General features: G+C 44.0%; 1 long non-coding RNA gene across 1 annotated transcript; it reads right to left on the minus strand.

Moving 5' to 3' along the window:
• Nucleotides 1–403: 403 nt before the first annotated feature.
• On the minus strand, nt 404–19,799 carry LOC144334306 (uncharacterized). Its single transcript, XR_013404021.1, has 3 exons — nt 19,310–19,799; nt 12,601–13,036; nt 404–2,043 (listed from the first exon to the last, which is right to left on the minus strand). It is a non-coding gene; the product is annotated as an uncharacterized LOC144334306 (long non-coding RNA).
• Nucleotides 19,800–20,514: the final 715 nt, after the last annotated feature.

Here is a 20,514-nt window from a genome sequence, read left to right on the forward strand (position 1 = left end):
CAGGATTGTGCTGAAAACCAGATGCTGGAGCTGGGCTCTGGTTTCCTAGATAAACACATTGCAATAATATGCATCTACCCGTGAGATGCTCTGTGTGGCGGCACGTGGCAGCACTCCAGAAGAAAGAAAAACAATGTCAAAGCTTCATTTGAGGCTTCTCACTCCCCTTCCTGGCCAGCGGCTGGGAAAATAGCCACATTTTTTGTTGGCCCCATTGCAGGCCAGCTCTCTCTCTCTGCTGGCTACCCTCACCCTGTCCCTACCTCTGGCCCAGAACTTTACAGCTTCTAGAAAGAACTTCAAGCTTTTCCCAATTGCCCTGTCTAGATCCAGCCCTTTTCCTCTGTGTTCCCACCATGCCCTGTGTCGACCCCATCCTAGCAGCGGAAGACAGTGTTGTGATTGTTGGGGTTGTCTGGCCCCTCTAGAGGGCTCCAGCACAGTCAGTGAACATAGTTCTTAATGTTGTTAAATGAATGAATGAAAATGAGTCATGCCAGTGGCAGTGGGTGGGGGACAAAGTGGGTTGCACATGTGGAGGAGGCATGGGCTTCAGGGATGTCATTGAGGGCTGATTTTCTACAGCCCGAGTATTTTCGCTTACTCATCCAAGGTTCACTGAGCTTTCCCCTTGCAACAGACCCTGTGCTTAGTGTGGGGACAGGCGGGATTCTGACACATCCCTGCCCTCAAGGGGCCTGCCACTTGGGAGAGGAACGGTGGTAGCAGGATAAGGTTTCCTGTTCCCCTTGCCCACTTCTTCCCAACACATAACCCCACCATCCTTGTAGAGAAGGCTTGTCTCTAGATAGTCACCATAGAGTGGCAGAAACTCTGTTAGCATAAAAACCCCAAGCGATGGAAGGCAATCAATATTAGAAAGAGAATGACTTGGGTTTTGGGGCATGGGAATTTGAGACAAAGTCTCGCTCTGTCACCCATGCTGGAGTACAGTGGTGCTGTCACAACTCACTGCAACCTCAACCTCTTGGGCTCAAGCCATCCTCCTACCTCAGCCTCCTGAATAGCTAGGAACACAGGCAAATGCCATCACACCCAGATAATTTTTTACATTTTTTTAAGAGACGAGGTCTCCTTATGTTGCCCAGACTAGTCTTGAACTCCTGGGCTCAAGCGATCCTCCCTCCTTGGCCTCCCAAAGTACTGGGATTGAGAAAGACTTGTTTATGATGCTCCTTTGACAATTTTGAAAGACATTAAGACCTGAAGACCTCAGGATATGATGCTATCACTCTATAATGGAGTAGGAATCCTAGGGGAGGCCAAGGAGTGCAAAAAAGAAACAGGGGGTCATAAGGGAGGCAAAGAGAGCAAAGAGAACACCCATTTGCCTATCTAAGGCTGCTTCTATATGAACCAGTGGATGATTTGCTGAGAAAATTAAATGCTTTGCTGTACCCTTTAGTCTTCACAGGTGTACATGAATCCCTGACAATCAGAGGTGTTAGAGCTGTGTACAAGAATAGTTAAAGAATTATAAGATACTTCCAATGGGGCATAATTGGGAATGGTACAAGAGCCTGTGTAGCATAAAGAAAGGGAGGGTTTTTTAGGGAACCCATGCCCTCATTCAGGCATGTACGCTATGTGGCATTTGGCTTCGAATCCTGCTGTCGTCCTTCTCGTTTATTTCCTTGGCCTCTCTGGACCTCAGCTGCTCCAGGTGGATAGTAAAAATCCCATCGTGCAAGGAGGAGAGGCTCATATCAGGAAAGATGAGCACATGGATTCACAGAGCTGCCAGGGGAATCACAATCACAAACCCAGCTGTTGTTGTCAGGGACATCTCTCTGACGAACTCACAGCTCACAGAACTGTGGTTCTGCTCCAGTCCACGTGGTGTTTCTCTCTTCTGAGGCCAGTCAGATCCCAGAGAGGAATTCAGTTGCTGCCCCCTTTCCTGGCCCTTGGCCCCGTCGGGTACTGAAGGGTGGTGTATCCTTAGGGTAATCCAGGGAAGAAGTCACATCTCCTTTGAGGAGAGTAGGGAGGGCAGAGCAAATTTCTTAACAACTTCAAAGCCTGACGTAAAAGCAAACAAATACCAAAAAAGGTTTAGTTTAGACAATAACATGTAATCTACATAAATGCAAATTGGGCCACTTTTCTATGTGGAAGAGGATTAAGTCCTTAAATTTTAAAAACTAAAGAAAAGTCAAGGTTTTAATTTAAATTAAATTTTAAAAACTTAGGAAATTGACACGAGCATTATAATGAAACTGTGAAGACTATTTTTAATTATAATTACAAAAATGTGTTGGGAGGCCGAGGCGGGCAGATCACCTGAGGTCAGGAGTTTGAAACCAGCCTGACCAACATGGAGAAACCCCGTCTCTACTAAAAATACAAAACTATCCAGGCATGGTGGCAGGTGCCTGTAATGCCAGCTACTCAAGAGGCTGAGACAGGAGAATCACTTGAACCTGTGAGACAGAGGTTGCGATGACCCGAGATTGTGCCATTGCAGTCCAGCCTGGACAACAAGAGCGAAATTCTGTCTCAAAGAAAAAAAAAAAAGTGAAGACCACTTAATTATAAAGACATTTTTGTGTATTTCAGACTTCTGTGTGACTTCTCTCATAGGAATGGCAGGATATACTTTTTTTTTTTTTTTTTTGAGACAGAGTCTCGCTCTGTTGCCCAGGCTGGAGTGCAGTGGTGCAATTTCGGCTCACTGCAACTTTGCCTCCCAGGTTCAAGTGATGCTCCTGCTTCAGCCTCCTGAGTAGCTGGGATTACAGGCGTGCGCCACCACGCCCAGCTAATTTTTGTATTTTTAGTAGAGATGGGGTTTCACCATATTGGCCAGGCTGGTCTCAAACTCCTGACCTCAAGTGATCCACCCACCTCGGCCTCCCAAAGTGCTGGGATTACAGGCGTGAGCCACCGCGCCTGGCCAGTTGTGCCTTTTTGATGGATTTACACTTGCTATATATTTTTTATGAATCTTGATATTTTGTTCTATATACATTGCAAATCTTTCCCATGCTGTTTTTTTTTTTTTTCTTTTTCCTTATTGCTTCCTATGAATGAAACTCATCATTTGTCTGTCCAGGACTCGTCTACTTTTCTTGAGGAAACAGATTGTGAGACAACCCAAGAGAAGAGGGAGGAGACAAGATAGCGGAGAAATCCAAAGACCAAGGATGAGAGACTCAGAGCTAGGAGCTGAAACTCAGGAAGGAAGGAGCCAAAACAGGGAAGGAGGAACAGCCTCTGAGAGGGAGGAGCTGAGACTCAGAGAAGGAGGAGCCCAGACTCAAAGGGGGAGGGGCTGAGACCCAGAGAGGGAGGAGCCGAGACTCAAAGTGGGAGTAGCTGAGACTCTGACAGGCTGACAGGGACTGGGGAGAGGCCAGACTTGGAAAGATAGACACCAGAGAGAGGGGACAGAGATGCGGAAAAAGTTTCTTTTGTGTTCTTAATGCTTTTATGGTGTCTTAACTTGCAAAAAAGTTTTCGAGTTTATGTAGTCAAATCTACCAGCCCCTTCTTATTAAGACTTCTCAAGTTTAGAATCTCAGAATGGTCTTTCCCACTCCAAGATTGAAAAACTGCTCTCAAATGTTGTGTTCTAAAACATTTTAGTTTTGTTCTTTAGTGTTACTTCCGTAATCCATTTGCAAATGTATTTTCATTTGTATATGTGTGAGATAGGAATTCTAATCTAATTATTTTCCAGATAGATATCTAATAACATCATCTGTTATAATAGTCACCCTTATTCCCCTCTTTCTGCCCTGTCATTTCAAATACGGTGTTCATTACTTCTCAGTCTTTTGGCTAAGATCAAGTGTGAAATACCATATTCATCATATACTAAACTTCTACATGTTGGTGAATCTGTTTCTGGAGTCTCTATTCTGTTCCACTGAATTATTTGTCTATACTTGTGCCAATCCCACAATGTTTTAACCACTATAGCTTTATGGTATATTTTGATATCTAATAGGGAAAATTCTTCACTATTGTTCTTTTTCAAAATGTTCTTGGCTAGACTTCTGCATTTTTTCTTTCAGATGAACTTAAGAATTTGTGGTCAAATTGCATAAAAAGTTCAGAACCCACCAAATACTTTGTTTCTAAATGTTACTCCTTTTCTAGTTACTGATCTATTTCTCCTTCTTCCCATCCCACCTCCTTTAAGCAGTACATATGGTCATCAGCAAGGCACTCCCAAAATTCTAAGAAGTAAAAATTTTAAACCCCCACATTATAAATAAAATTAGAACATGCAGAAAGCAATAATCATAGACTATTCTGGGGTCAGGAGTAGTAAGCACAGAACCTAATTGATTCCACTTAACAAACTTACTTTAAAGAATAAAGAATAAAGAGGCTGGGCACAGTGGCTCACACCTGTAATCCCAGCACTTTGGGAGGCTGAGGTAGGAGGATCACTTGAACCCGGTAGTTAAAGACCAGCCTGGGCAACATAGAGACCCATCTCTACAAAAAAATAAAAATAAAAAAATTACCCAGGCGTGGGGGCACACAACTATAGTCCCAGCAACTTGGGAGGCTGAGGTGGGAGGATTGGTTGAGCCCAGGAGGTTGAGACTGCAGTGAGCTATGATCACACCACTGTGCTCCAGTCTGGGTGACAGAGTGAGAACTTGTCTCAAAAAAAAAAAAAAAAAAAAAATATATATATATATACACACACACACATAAATAAAAAGAATTGACCAATCATAAAGGGTCAAGGATACAAGTATAGAAAAAAAAAAAGCGATGAGCTTTTTTAAGCAAAGTCAATTCATGACTGCCTACAATACAGGGATGGGCAAATATGCGACTTGTGCCCTTCTTATATCCCCTCAGCACTATCCATTTCAGACCCACCAGCACAACTTCTAACCACCACATCTGCTTCTCTTGACCTGAGGACTCTCTGGCCACCAAAGCTCGTTCTTCCCATGTACACAGTAGGAAAGATGTGTTGACAAATTAGCCACCCAATCCGCTCCCTGGTCAGGAGTATCACTCAGTCAACGACTTATGAGAGTTGGTGCATAAAGACCCAGATCTTCGGCTGAGAACAGTGGCTCGTGCCTGTAATCCCAGCACATTGGGAGGCCAAGGTGGGCAGATCATCTGAGGTCAGGAGTTCAAGACCAGCCTGGCCAACATGGTGAAACCCCATCTCTATTAAAAATACAAAAAGTAGTTTGGTGTGGTGGTGCATGCCTGTAATCCCAGCTACTCGGGAGGCTGAGGCAGGAGAATCGCTTGAACCCGGGAGGCAGAGGTTGCAGTGAGCTGAGATCACCCCACTGGACTCCAGCCTGGGCAACAGAGTGAGACTCTGTTTCAAAGAAAAAAAATAAAAAGACCCAGATCTCTGGCCCCTAGGTTGGATTAACATGGGGATGCATATTGTACACTGTCTCCCAGAGTCTCCAGTGAGGCCAAGCTTCACTTACCCACAGTGGTATCTTGTTTGATAACATACCTGTATTGGTTTCCTTCCTTTCCCTGTTTCATTTCACTCTGCTACCACTGTTTCCCGGAACCACTTCCCAATTAAACTGTTTACACTCAAATCCTTGTTTCAGGGTCTGCTTCTGGAGGAACTCAAACAAAGAGGGGCAGTCCCCTGACCCAAGGCCTTAACCTACCCAGCTTCAAAGGTAGGCCTTCCCCCATCCCAGGCATGGGGGAACAGTTGATTAGAACCTGTTGCCATCAAACCCCACCATCAAAACTGTCACCCCTAAATCTGATTCCAAGTTCACCAAGCAATCTTCTGATGATGACCTGGTTTCCCAGATGGTTTTCCATTAAAAAAGAGGGGATGCTGACAAGAGGCAGCAAATGCCCAGTCCCCAAGTGGTTTTGCTTCTCATCGCCAACAAATACTTAGCAAGTAGTTTACACAATAAGCACTTGCAAGCTCAGACAACAAAACCCTATTCTGAGTGATATACAGCCACTCTCAGTGTTGACAAACGTGTGTTTCCAAGCCTACCAAGATGAGAACCAGGCTCTGGGCCAAGGAGACTTTCCAACCTAAAAGCTGATTCATAAAGAGCCTAATGGAAGTCAACCAGCCTCTCCTGCCAGCACCTGACCTGGCCACATACCTTCTTACAGGCTCTGGTAGCAGTGTTCCACCTCTGTTAAGGGAAGCAATAACAGATGGCTTCACAATTTTTCAAACCTCTATGCTCCCTCTTTTATGCTTCCTCCCTTTACTAGAGGAAAATCTGTGCACCCTCTAGTACCTTAGTTCCCAGGGCATTCACAATGCCAGGACCTCTGTTTCCTATTAGACTTCTCTCTTCTACCTGAGTCATTCTAGACTGCTGGTTATGAGCAAGATAAGCATAACTCTGGATTTTCTGGGACAACCCAGATTCCAAATATGCTGAACTTTAGCCTTAAACCATTAAAATATCCATGGAATTCTAAGATTTCTGTGTCCAACTAACCTCTCCCATATTGCATTAATGCTGGGAAATAGCCCAAAACAATTTTTGTAAGACAATGTGTTCTCGATGTTGATTTGGTTCTGAAAATTCTGTTATAAAAGATTCCTGAGCTGTGATACACACCCATCCTTGAGCTGTTTCTAATTCAATTACTCAGGCTCTTATATTTAGCCAAAGGTCCTTTATTTGGACCAACTCATTCCTTTATATACATTGGGTATCTTAAAGAATGAAATCTCTTAAATTGGAGCTTCTTACACCAAAGTGAATTTTTTAAGAAAGAAAGAAGAACAAGAGAAAGACAAGCCAGTGTTCCCAGAACACCAGTGGCCCAGGGGCCCCACTGAGATGGGGGAGATTCTGGTGGCTGATGGGGAGCTGTCCACTAGGGAGGTGCTGACAATTTCCTGGCGTTTAGATGGGGACCGTCCTCAAGAGTTGTGAAAGAGTCCACTCCATACCCCTACTACCACCACATTCCCCAGAAAAAAAAAAAAGAAAGTAAAATATTGTGAGGGTTTATGTAAACATAGGCCATGCCCCCAAGTTGGAATGGGAAAGACAAGAATTGGCCCCGAGAGTTTTCTGAATCTTCTCCACTTTGCTCAAATCCAGATACAATATCTGCCAGGACTCCTTTACTCTGATTCTAAACATTCTGTGTGATGGATGCTATAGATGCCTCCAGGGAGGTCTTGAAGTCCCTACAGATGCTAATTATGGCAGATCCAATAGGAAAAACAAGACTAGCTGCTGAAGAGCGGGAGGTTGCAGTCCCAATCCCCCTCCCATGCCCTAACATTGCCTTCCTTCTCCCTTTCTGTGCTGAGAATAAGGAGCTGAAGCCCTACCACCTTTCCTTACTCATAGGACTTGGGGGAAAATACTGAATGCCTTTGAAGAGACAACTGATTGCCTTTGCTGTGTGTGGTAGGCTGGCTGACTCTGAACAAGCCACTCTTCCCCTCTAGGCTTGCTCTCCTCCTATGTAAGATGAGAAATGCCTGGACTCACAACCCTTTTGCTGTCTCACCATCCTCTGGCTGTCTTTCCTCCTCTCCTCAGCTGTATGTTTCCCTGCCAGGGTATCCACAGCCTCCTTGCAAAGAATTTCCACCACTCAAGTTCCCCAGCACTAAGGACCCCCGAGCTCTGGAAGCAAAAGCCTCTGGAACAATCATGGGTATTGGGATATCAGATGAACCTGAAAGCCTTGGTTCTGGAGTATATAGGGTGAGGGAGAGTAGGAAAAGCAAGGAAATCCCCAATTGTTTGGGGGAAATTCAGGAGCACTGTCTCCCTCTGTTTTTTTAAAGATAATACTTTATTTTTATAAACATGATACATGCTTATTATAAAAAAATCAAACAATATTGTAGAACACAAAGAAAATATTTAAAAATCTTCAATATCCCACCACCACCAAATAACCATGGCTGACACAAGTGAGCATTGTTGCAGATGTCACTCTCCTTATGTGTACAGAGAGAAGGATAGATAGGTAACTAAGAAGGAAGAGTGAATGGATGTATGGATAGTTGAATATAAAAAGTGGTTTAGAAAGAGATCATACCGGCCGGGCGCGGTGGCTCAAGCCTATAATCTCAGCACTTTGGGAGGCCAAGATGGGCGGATCACGAGGTCAGGAGATCGAGACCATCCTGGCTAACACAGTGAAACACCGTCTCTACTAAAAAATACAAAAAACTAGCCAGGCAAGGTGACGGGCGCCTGTAGTCCCAGCTACTCGGGAGGCTGAGGCAGGAGAATGGCGTAAACCCAGGAGGCAGAGCTTGCAGTGAGCTGAGATCCGGCCACTGCACTCCAGCTCGAGCAACAGAGCAAGACTCCATCCCAAAAAAAAAAGAGAGATCATACCTTACATGATATTTAATAAAAGGTATAAAATTTAATTTTCCTTGAATTTAAGAGAAGACAAAGATGTTAATAAAGGTAATGGAATTGCTTAACTTGGTGTATTCTCCACAAGAGATATTTTTATTTTTATTTTTTTGAGACAGAGTCTCACTCTGCCACCCAGGCTGGTGTGCTGTGGTGCAATTACAGCTCACTGCAGCCTCGACTTCCCTGGCTCCAACAATCCTCCCACCTCAGCCTCCCAAGTAGTGGGGACCACAGACATGTGCCACCACACCTGGCTAATTTTTGTATTTTTGGTAGAGACTGGGTTTTGCCATGTTGTCCAGGCTGGTCTCAAACTAGTGAGTTCAAGCAATCCACCTGCCTTGGCATCCCAAAGTGCTGGGATTACAGACATGAGCCATTGCACCTGGCCTAAAGGAGATAGTATTTCTCAAGGATGTTGTACCTCTAAGGTTAAGAAAATATGTTATGAAAAATATTCAGAGACTGGAATAAACTTTTTTACATGCTTCAATTTTAGGCAATATCAATTGACTGACTGCTACAAAAGTTAAGGAAATTACCATTCTTACACTTCCCCTTCCTCCCTTCCCCCACTTCCCAAATATTATGAGTAATACTGTTCTTTCTTTCTGTTTTTACCTCTTAATATGAGTCATTGTCAGTGCATGTGATCAAGATGAAATGGTGAATGTCATGGAGAAATGTGATAACATGGATGTCTATATTTATAGACATGAAATAATATCAAAAAAATAATAATAATTTTATTTGGCTACATAATTATAATAATGTCAATGATTTATGTGGACCACTGACCTTATGCACCTAATTACTATGCATCTAATAATTGTGTGTGATTATCTTCAAAGGTCAGATCAGAAAAATAATAATAAAATCAAATGAGCAGACAAACTGGATTATCACTGAGGCTTTTGTAATGCTATGACTTTTGAAATCTATCTTCTTAGAGATCCCCTGGAGGGATCGTTATATGAGCTCTGTGGAAGCTTTTCCTGTCACACAGCAGAGACAGACTTGATAATAATAGCAACAATTGGCCAGGCGCTGTGGCTCAGGCCTGTAATCCCAGCACTTTGGGAGGCCAAGGTCAGGAGTTTGAAACAAGCCTGGCCAACATAGTGAAACCCCGTCTCTACTAAAAATACAAAAATTAGCCGGGCATGGTGGCTTGCACCTGTAGTCCCAGCTACTCAGGAGGCTGAAGCAAGAGAATTGCTTAAACCCGGGAAGCGGAGGTTGCAGTGAGCCAAGATCGCGCCACTGCACTCCAGCCTGGGGGACAAAGTGAGACTTTGTCACCAAAAATAATAATAACAATAATAATAGCAACAATTTCTAACATTGCCACTCACTGTCTGCCAGGCACAGGCTTAACTACTTTACATATATTGGCTTATTTAATCTCCCAACATCTCAATAAAGATGTACTATATTCTTAATTTAAAAATGAGGAAACTGAGGCAGAGTGATTAAGTAACATTTGAGGTCCCACACTAGTGAGTTATAAACCTCAAATAGTCACAGTAAGTAGCAGAGGTGGAATTTGAACACTGTTTCCTTGACCTCAATAACTCACCAAGCCATGTGCCCTTGGGTTAATCACTCATTCTCTCTGGGCCATCCTGTCTTCCATAAGTTAGGTACTAATAAGGACTTCCCTGCCTGTCACCCAGGGCTTCATTGAGGATCAAGTAAGCAGTGCTTGGGAAAGGGCTTTGAAAAGCAGCATTATTATCTTCTTTTCCTCCAGTCCTCACTATGGCATGCGACCAGTGGCCTTGGTCAGGGCTCGGGCAGGAATTAGCCTCTGCTGATGAGAAAAACATTACCAATGAGACCACAAAAACAAAACAGTCCTCCTGCCAGAAGACAGTGAGATGGGGTGGGCAGGGAATTCCGATGGCCACGAACACTTAACCAAGTTCGTGTTCAGGGTGAGTTACAGCGAGACACTTCATTTATAAGGTTTGTTGTCAAACGACGATTTCACAGTAGAAGTCATTGCATGGAGAGAATATCAAGAGAGCCATTGGCTATTGTCTCCACTCTTTGGGCCAGCTCTCTTTTCTCAGGTTCTCAACACTTGTTGTCCCCTGAAGCAGACACCCTTTGGCTGGCTGAGCTACCAGCCTGCCTCTCTGGATGCGATACCTGAAAAGTGAGGGCCAGAAAAAATGCCTTTTTAAAACTCAGCCAGTGTAAAGAAGAACACCAGGCCAGGATTAGGAGCCCTGGGGGCTCTGGGAGACAGAAAATCTGATTTCTGGCCCTGACTCAAAACCATGACCTCGGGCAAGTCCCTTTTCTTCTCAGGGGTTTTGTTTTCCCATCTGTAATACAAGGGCTTCCTGGATGCTCTCTCAAGGCCCTTCTACCTCTGCCCTCATGCTGACTATTCCGCGGAGAGGTGCAGTGCGGATATGACTGGCTGTGACTTATCTGGGAGATTTCCAGAAAGAGAGCAATCAAGCAAGAATCCAGAGACCACAGAATAAGACCAACTGCAGTTTCAGAACCCACAGCCAACAATGCAAAGTTTCAAAACCACAGCAGTTGGTTTGTAGGGCAAAAAGGAGAAGATAGTACTGTCTAGAGGAGCATCTGGGGATGTGTTTTTTAACAAATGTTGCTGGGATCTTCTATTGTATGCAAGGCACGGGGAGAAGGGGAGGGAAAGAGAAGCTATGGAAGCTCCCAAGACGAATAAGACATGGTGTCAGCCCTCATAGACTATAAACTAGGGTAAAAGACTGTTGTATACTAAGCTAAGAGGAATGAAAAGGGTATAGGATAGGGCTGTCTGCACTCGCCGTGGGATGCAACAGGAGCCACTTTTAAGTCCTGTGCTAGGTATGGCAGGGTCAAAGGGCAAAGAGAGGGTCCTCTCCAGTCTAGAAGTAGGAAAGCTGGCTAGGCTGAAGGGATACTCTTAAATACTATCCCAGAACCTTGAAAAAGAGGAGAGAGCTCTAAAGGTCTGGGAATCAGTTGTCACTCCAGTTTCATACCTTTAAGTCAAGCCCTGTTTCTCTAAAGGTCTTCCATTTCTCCATGAGCAAATACAAGAGCCACAGCTTCCCTCCCCACTGCCCCACTCCCAGCATCTGAGGCCTCATTCCTTTCAAAAGAAGCCAAAATTTCCAAACTTGTTCCCAGACTTGTCACCTTGTCACTGGCAGGGCTTTTCTCTGAGAGATGGGTCAGGGTCCTGTCTCCCAGCGAGCCTGCAGCTAAGTCTGGTCAAGAGAAGCGAGGCTGGATCTTCCCATTAGATAATCAGAATCATGGTGCTGTTTCTGCCTTGCTGGCTTTCTGTGTGCTGCTTCTGGTCTAACATGTAGCCCAAACAGATAGGCACAAGAGACAGCTCATCTGGGACATACACTCAGTCCAGGAATGATGACTACAATGCCAGCAGGTCCATTCATTCAGACCTCCCTCCTGAACAAAAGCTTCTATGATTCAGGACTTTGTAAAGATGACAAAAGGATCATTTGAATGACTCAAATCTCCCTATGATATTAACCATGTAATACTGTTTGTGAATTATACATACATATAGATACACATGCATGCATGCATAAACATACATATACATACACATCCATGCATATATGTATATATACATGTATATACATTTATATGCGTTATGTATACATGTGTGTATGTATATACATGTACATACACATATATACAGATGTGTGTATATATAGCCTATACATATATACACATACGTGTGTGTGTGTACGTATGCACGTATACACATATACAGTGACTTCGAATAAAGTACAGTCATGGCCTAGGGGCCTGGGGTTAACTGCCAATCCCCCTCACCAGAAGGAAACTGGCTACAGGTAGAGTTTCTGTGATGGCCTTTTATGGTCTACCTCTGCCTGATCTGATTGTACATCTGCTCCCCCATTTCTCCATCTTGATGATCTATGTCCCACACAGACCCGCACTTCCTTGACAGGTCCCATTTACCAACTGATAAATATGGAAAATTATCAGTAATTGATCTGATCTATATCTGTGCAGGCTATAGATCATCACTTCTGCCACAATTAAAAATAAAAATAAAAAAGGAGATGGGTCTCCTTTTTTATTTTTATTTTTAATTGTGGCAAAAAAACACATGCACAATGGAAAATTTACTATGTTAACCATTCTTAAGTGTACAGTTTATAGTGTTAAGTATGTTCACATTGTTGTTCTCCATCTCCCCTTTAGCACTTACCTAAAAGCCTTGAAGCAACACAGTCTTCGTTTGTTATGGTTAGATTGCTTCCAGAAATTTGACTCCTCTTTGCTCCTGCACAGATCTGTGTAGAGCGGAAGTTCAGGAAGTTCATACTTGACCTCAAATGCACTCTGCTAATGGCTATTATAAATTATCTTCACATTTTGCTGACTCTGTGGATAAAAGCAGGTCAGCTTCCTGCAGCCAAGAGTCTTGGGCCAGGCAGTGGCATGGGATCCCTTCCAGGGAATCAGTCTCAAAGAGGAGTGGATCTACTTGTGTTCACAACACAAGAACCGGACTCTTTGCATCAGATGGGGATATCAGAGGACTGTGCCTTTCAGGGTGGTAGGCACCCACCTGTGTGGCCCCAGCTTTGACCTTTGGAGGAGGCACTTGGAAGAAGCAAGTTATGTAATGTCAGGTTCCTCATCTGAAAAATGGGAATAATATTCACCTTATAGATTATTTCAAAGCTTGAAAAAGATGATGCTCAAGATGATTTTCAAGTAGTAAATAGTTTAAAACAGTCATATGGTAAGTGCTTTTTTCCCCAAGTTTAATTTTTCAAATTCATTTCTATCTTGTAGTATACTATACTTCATAATATGTCCACTCTTTGAACTTCTAGTTACTTAATTGACAAATAAAAGTGTATATATTTGTGTAACATGTACAACATGATGTTTGATAATGAATACACTGTGGAATGACTAAAAATTAACATAACAATTATCTCACATACAAAGAGACTTCAAAAAGTTTATGAAAAATGTGTCTTACGAAAAAACTACGCATGGATTTAAATTTTTTTCTGCACAACATAAACTCACACTAACTTGTTATAATATGTATGAACAGAATCTAGTTTGAGGCACTAAGGAGGATAAGACATGAGTTTGAAAAGAGCCTCTATCAGAGCAACATGAATTCTGCTAAAATTGAAGAACAAACATCAAACTTATGGTGAAGCTTGGGTGGAAGAATGACAAAATCACTGATGCTTTACGAAAGTTGATAGGGACAATGCCCAAAAGAAATCAGCAGTTTGCAAACAGATGCCTCATTTTAAGAAGGGATGAGACAATGTTGAAGACGAAGCCTGCAGTGACAGACCATCCACATCAATTTGTGAGGAAAAAAATCATCCCAATTGTGCCCTAATTGAAGAGGACTGACAATTACCAGCACAAAAAAATAACCAACACCATAGACATCTCAATTGGTTCTGCTTACACAATTCTGGCAGAAAAATTAAAGTTGAGAAAACTTTCCACTCAGTGGACGCCAAAACTATTGCACCCAGATCAGCTGCAGACAAGAGCAGAGCTTTCCATTGAAAGTTTAAATAAGTAGGATCAAGGCCCTAAAGCATTTCTTTGAAGAATCGTAATGGGAGATGAGGGGTGGCTTTACCAGTACGATCCTAAAGACAAAGCACAATCAAAGCAATGGCTACCAAGGGGTGGCAATGGTCTACTCACAGCAAAAGCAGACAGGTCAAAAGCAAAGGTCGCGGCAACAATTTTTTGGGCTGCTCAAGGCATTTTGCTTGTTGACATTCTGAAGGGCCAAAGAATGATAACATCTGCTAAGTATGAAAGTGTTTTGAGAAAGTTAGTCAAAACTTTAGTGGAAAAATGTCCGGGAAATCTTCAACATAGAGTCCTTCTCCACCATGACAATGCTCCTACTCATTCTTCTCATCAAACAAGGGCAATTTTGACAGTGTTTTGGTGGGAAATCATTAGGCATCCATCTTACACTCCTGATTTGGCTCCTTCTGACTTCTTTTTTGCTTCCTACTCTTAAAAGGTCTTTAAAATGTACCCATTTTTCTTCAAATAATAATGTAAAAAAGACTGAATTGACATGGCTAAGTTCCCAGGACCCCTTGGTTCTTTAGGAATGGACTAAGTGGTTGCTTTCATCAGTTACAACAGGGTCTTGATCTTGATGGAGCTGATAGTGAGAAATCATGTTTATATTTTGTATTTTAATTTTTTAATTCCATTTTTCCATGAACTTTTTGAAGTCTCATACTTATCATTTTTTTCTTGTGAGAACATTTAAAATCTACTCTCGTAGCAATTTTCAAGTATGTAATACATCGTCATTAACTACAGTCACAAGGTTGATATTGAATTTGTTCTCTGTGTCTAATCTTATATCCTTTGAACAACATCTCCCAATCTCCCTACCCCAATGGTAAGTGCTTAATAAGTAGATTAATAATATTTGTTGTTATTATTGGACCCCAAATTTTCCCAATCCCTGCAAGCCTGCAAGCATGAGTGAAGATGCTTTAACAGTAATAGATCTGATTTCACCAACGAATGCTCCCCTTTAATAACTTAGGCTTTCACTTTTGTGGAGTGTGTCTCACAGAAGTTATTTTTGCCCATGAGCAAATCTCTCTTTGGGGCATCTGCTGTCCCACAGGTTCCTAGTTTCAGATACTGCTCTTTGCACTCAGCACCACCAGAGATGTGTGGAACCTTCTCGGTGTCATGTAGGCTCTCTCCCTGTGTGTCACACCCAGCAAAAGTATCCTAAAGAACTGTGGATGGTGCACCAGTGTTTTGCATTATTTGTAAAATGGCTTGAGTTTTTACTTAGAACTCCCTGTTTAGCACAAGACAGGCCTGAGTGAGTCTTTTGAGTCGAGATCAAGAGAGATTTCTAAGGGATAGACAACAATCTGTATTAGTATTTCTCACCCCTCCTCCCCTGGGTTAGAGTGCTCTCAGCAACCATACACAAAGACATATGGGAAGCCTGACCCTTCAGGTCACCAGCCATGGTGGCCAAATCTGTCCCAGATCAAGGGACACAACCTATCCTAAGCAGAGATCTAGCATTGTTATTCTACTGGGTTTTGACATCCCAAACACAATCTCCCAAACACCTGCCCCCTATTAGTTATTTATTGCTGCATAATAAATGACTCCACACTTCGTAGCTTTTGTTATGAGGTCAGGAACCTGGGAGTGGCTTAGCAGGATGGTTCCAGTTCAGGGCTTCTCCCAGGGTTGCCATCAATGAGTCAGCCACGGCTGCAGGCATCTGAAGCTCAATTGGCAGGCGGCTTTAGTTCTTTGCCACATGAGCCTCTCCACAGCTTATGACATGGCCTCCCCAGAGCAAATTATCCAAGACAGGGTGACTGAGACAGAAACTACAATCATTTATAACCTAATCTGGGAAGTCACATACCATCACTTTGCCATAGTCTACTGATCACACAGACTTACACGGGTACCAGGTGAGAGGGGACTACCCAAAAGTGTGAATATCATGAGGTGGAGATCACTGGGAGCTGCCTTGGTAGCTGCCACCATACGCCCTCTGCCCTCTCCAGCTCCAGCCTCTACAATCTTGCCTGAAAGGAGCCCATCTTTCTTCAAAGTCAAAGAGGGGAGTTTAGAGGCCCTGAGGATAGAACTAAGCAATGGCAAAGTAGCACTGGGACCCAGGGATATGTGTGTAAAAGATAAGAACCAGGAAAAGAAACAGCAGGACATAAGAGGACAGAAGTAAATCAAAGGGCACAGAGCTTTGAAGGAAAAAAAAGAAAAAAAAAAAAAAGCAATACTGTGGGACAGTAAAAGCTGAAAATAGACAGAAGGCCTCGATCCTCAGGGAGGTATATTGACAGAGGTCAGTGCTTTATAACAGCAGAGGTGCTTTCCCTCTTGTGCTACCTGTCCATGGTTGGGACTTCACTCTGCACCTCACTTGGGAGCCCAGGCTGATAAAGCAGCCATCATTTGAACATCACTGCATGTGGGTGGAAAGAGCGCTCTGGAGGGTCTTGTATTGGCCATGAAATATGCTCTGGCCCAGAAATGATTCACGCCCCTTCCATTCACAACCCTTTGGCCACAGAGGGTCACCAAGGAGCCAAAAAGTGCAATCCTATCATGTTCCTGGAAGAGGGGAAAACTGGAAATATTTGGCAACAGCACTCATGACTCCTCCGGGTCTAAGAGAAGAACAAACTTTTCAGAGAGAAAGGTATAGAAGGGACTACTGGGGACTAGACTAGAGTCTTGCAAATGAGGCTTTTCCAGAGCTGTGCTCTACAAGGTCCTCTGCCTGTGATCCCACCCCCACCTTGGGCTCAGCTCATCCTTTGCTGCCTCACACAGCAGGCCAAAGGAGCAAGCATCTTTTGAGGCCTCTGTCTCAGGCCTGGGTCATTCCCCGACCTTCACCTTACACTGTTTTCCTCCCTCACCCAGCCCATTGATCCAGGGCAGGATGCCCAGACACCAGGTCACATGTTGCAAAGCAAGACCCAAGCCATGGGATCCGTGGGGGCAGCCCTCAACTCACTTCCCAGAGATGCGTATACCTCTAGCCCTAATCTGACCACCTGACCATGGTTCTTGGTAGATAGAGCTGGGCCAAGCTCCCATCAACCTGAGAGGTCCCTGGAGAAGTAAAGCCCTTTCTTGCCTAAACCCATTCTCTCTCTTTTGACCAGAAGCCCAACTCCTAAGAATCTCAAGTTCTCATCCATACTAGCTGGCCCAGCCTACCCAACCAGGCCAAATATCTCATCTCCCTAACAGGCTTTTCAGAGAAAGATCTGGAGGTGGCTATAAGACAACACATGGTAGCAGTCTGGCTTGTCTCTCTGCAGACTCCATGTGACCTCACACTTTTGTTCATAGTCTTACATCCAACAACTGCTTAGGTTAGTGCTGATTTAGTTATTGGCCATTCTTTTTTTGTTTTGTTTTGTTTTGTTTTGTTTTGAGACGGAGTCTCGCTCTGTCGACCAGGCTGGAGTGCAGTGGCCGGATCTCAGCTCACTGCAAGCTCTGCCTCCTGGGTTCACGCCATTCTCCTGCCTCAGCCTCCCAAGTAGCTGGGACTACAGGCACCCCCCGCCTCGCCCAGCAAGTTTTTTGAACTTTTTAGTAGAGACGGGGTTTCACCGTGTTAGCCAGGATGGTCTCGATCTCCTGACCTCGTGATCCGCCCGTCTCGGCCTCCCAAAGTGCTGGGATTACAGGCTTGAGCCACCGCGCCCAGCCAATTGGCCATTCTTAAGGACTCCATTGGCTCACTCACAGATCAGGAATATCCATGGTTCATCAGCAGGGCCAATGCCACCTGACCCCAACCTCTTACCCCCATCCCCTAAGCCATCCCTAAAAATTATGCAGTGTAAGTGAAATCAGCATGTTTTCCATACAAAACAAGACTTCTAGCTTCCCCTTCCACTGCAATGCCTCCTAACCCCTCCAACATAGAAATGCTGGAGCTGGCAGGGTGTGGTGGCTCACACCTATAATCCCAACATTTTGGGAGGCTGAGGCGGGTGGATCACCTGAGGTCAGGAGTTCAAGACCAGCCTGGCCAACATGGTGAAACCCCATCTCTACTAAAAATATAAAAATTAGCCAGGCATGGTAGCATGTGTCTGTAATCCCAGCCACTCAGGAGGCTGAAACAGGAGAATCACTTGAACTCAGGAAGCAGAGGTTGCAGTGAGCAGAGATCATGCCACTGCACTCCAGTCTGGGCAACAGAGCAAGACCCGGTCTCAAGAAAATAACATAAAAATAAAAGAAATGCTGGAGCCAATAGCACCTCTCAGGCTCAGGCACTCAGAGATCAACTCTTGGGGTGGGTTTGGGGGGATGTCCACCAAAACTTAGGACATTCATCACACAAACTTTGACATTAAATTCATTCTCAGAGACCAATCTCATCCAGTTCTTGACTGAAAATAGTTACCATGGCTGTGTTGCTACAGGAGGCAGAGAAACACCTCTGAAGGGGCAGCCAGGAACTCTTCATGGAGTAGGTCATACTTTAACTTGGGCCTTGACAGTTGGGAAGATTCTCAGTCAAGGATGCTGAGGAGGTTAGTCTGAGTGCAGAGAGAACAGCATATACAAAGAGGTGAAAATTTAGCTGACTAATACTGTATGTGTAACAGAGTAGTGGAGATAAGGCTGGAAAGACAGTTCATAAACTGACCCCAACCTCAAGAGAGCCTTGAATATCAGTGAAGAAGTTACCCTGATTCTCAAGAGAGACACAGAACAATCAGGATAAAGAATAATCTTAACTAATGTATTAGTCCATTTTCATACTGCTATGAAGAAGTACCGGAGACTGGGTAATTTATAAAGAAAAAGAGATTTAATGGACTCACAGTTCCACATGGCAGGGAAGGCCTCACAATCACGGCAAAAGGTGAAGGAGGAGCAAAGGCACGTCTTACATGGCGGCAGGCAAGAGAGCGTGTGCAGGGGAACCACTCTTTATAAAACCATCAGATCTCGTGAGACTTATTCACTATCATGAGAACGGCACAGAAAAAACCTGTCCCTGTGATTCAAGTACCTCCCACCAGGTTCCTCCCACAACACATGGGCATTATGGGAACTACAATTCAAGATGAGATTTGGGTGGGGACAGAGCCAAACCATATCAACTAACATCTATAGAATATTTACTAGGTTGAGCATTAGGCCAATAATGTTGTGCATTATTATCTCACAACAGCTTAACAAGTATATCTATTATTTTTCTGTTTTAAAGATGATAAAACTTGGCTCAGAGATGCTGAGTTACTTGCCTGAAATCACAGAGCTAGTAAGTGGCATGCCCAGAATTCAAACCCAAATCTGCCTGATTCTAGAACCACTAGGTGATATTAAATAGTGATGAACAGCATACTTACAAAAGTGCCTCTCCATGGCCTTGGTCTTAGATGGCATCAGGGGGATGGCAAGGAAGGTGTCAGCCTAAAGCCAGACAATTCCATGCACAGCTCAAGCGTCCCTATCTGGTGTCATTCACAGTTGACAGCTGAACAGAAAGGCTGGACACATACGTTGTCTCAGTTAGCAGGGAAGGACAGGAAAGAAGCACATTGGGCAAAGGTCCAGACTGAATGTGATCCATTCCCCACTCCGGACTTTGCAGAGCTGTCCTGCCCGGCTGCACCAAGCCTTCTCAGAGTTGTCCTTTGGCAGAAATGTAATTCATGTTCCCCACTGAGGGCAGAGTCCAGGCTTTGGGTCTATTCTGGCACCCCTTTTCTTCAGAGGCAGCCAAAACAACCCATTGCCTCATTGCAGCACCCCCTTCAAACCAGTCACTTTGGAGACCTTCCAAGGGCTTCGAGACATCTATGAACACTGGATCTGTTGAACAGAGTCCCATTCTCAATGCTTCTGCCTGCGGGAAGTCACGACAAGGACAGATGTTGTGGCTAGAGGGCAGCAGAGAGCTAGAGGCAGAAGCCCAAGGAGGAGCTAAAGATCACAGCTGGGAGAGCTCTTGGAGGAAGTAGGGGGATGGGGGGCACATGGAGAACCTCCATCTGCCAAGGAAATCCCCTCCCTTGAGTTCACACAGAGGCCAGTTCAGGTTGAGCCATAGATGCTAGGGGATCACATTGGGAAGCCAGACCAGAGGAGAAACAGAGAGATGCCAGAGACAACACCACCAAGGTCAAGAAGAGAGCTGGGAACAAGCTGGAGGTCACCAGAGGTCCTGGAGCAGGTCTGAACACAGGCCAGCCTTGTTCTCCCCAGGCCAGGAGAGCAGAGAAGAATTTGGGCAAAAAAGCAAAGAAGAAAAGCTGCCCAGTTCATTTTACGAGGTTATCATAACCCTGATAGCAAAACCTGTCAAGAACAGCACATACACACACATAAAGAAAAAACAGACCAGTCTCACTTTTGAATGGGGACAGAAAAACATCTGGAAAAAAATTAGCAAATTGAATTAAATCTCATCAAAAAATCATCCATGATAGTCAAGGAGGGTTTAACAACGTTAAGGATGGTTTGACATTAGGAAATGTATTAAAATTATACAGTTCATCCTTAAGAAAATAAATCACCCAAACCTATATTCTGAAAAGCACTTGATGAAGTT

This window comes from Macaca mulatta, chromosome 14 (genome assembly GCF_049350105.2).
Source record: "Macaca mulatta isolate MMU2019108-1 chromosome 14, T2T-MMU8v2.0, whole genome shotgun sequence".
Classification (NCBI taxonomy): Eukaryota; Metazoa; Chordata; class Mammalia; order Primates; family Cercopithecidae; genus Macaca; species Macaca mulatta.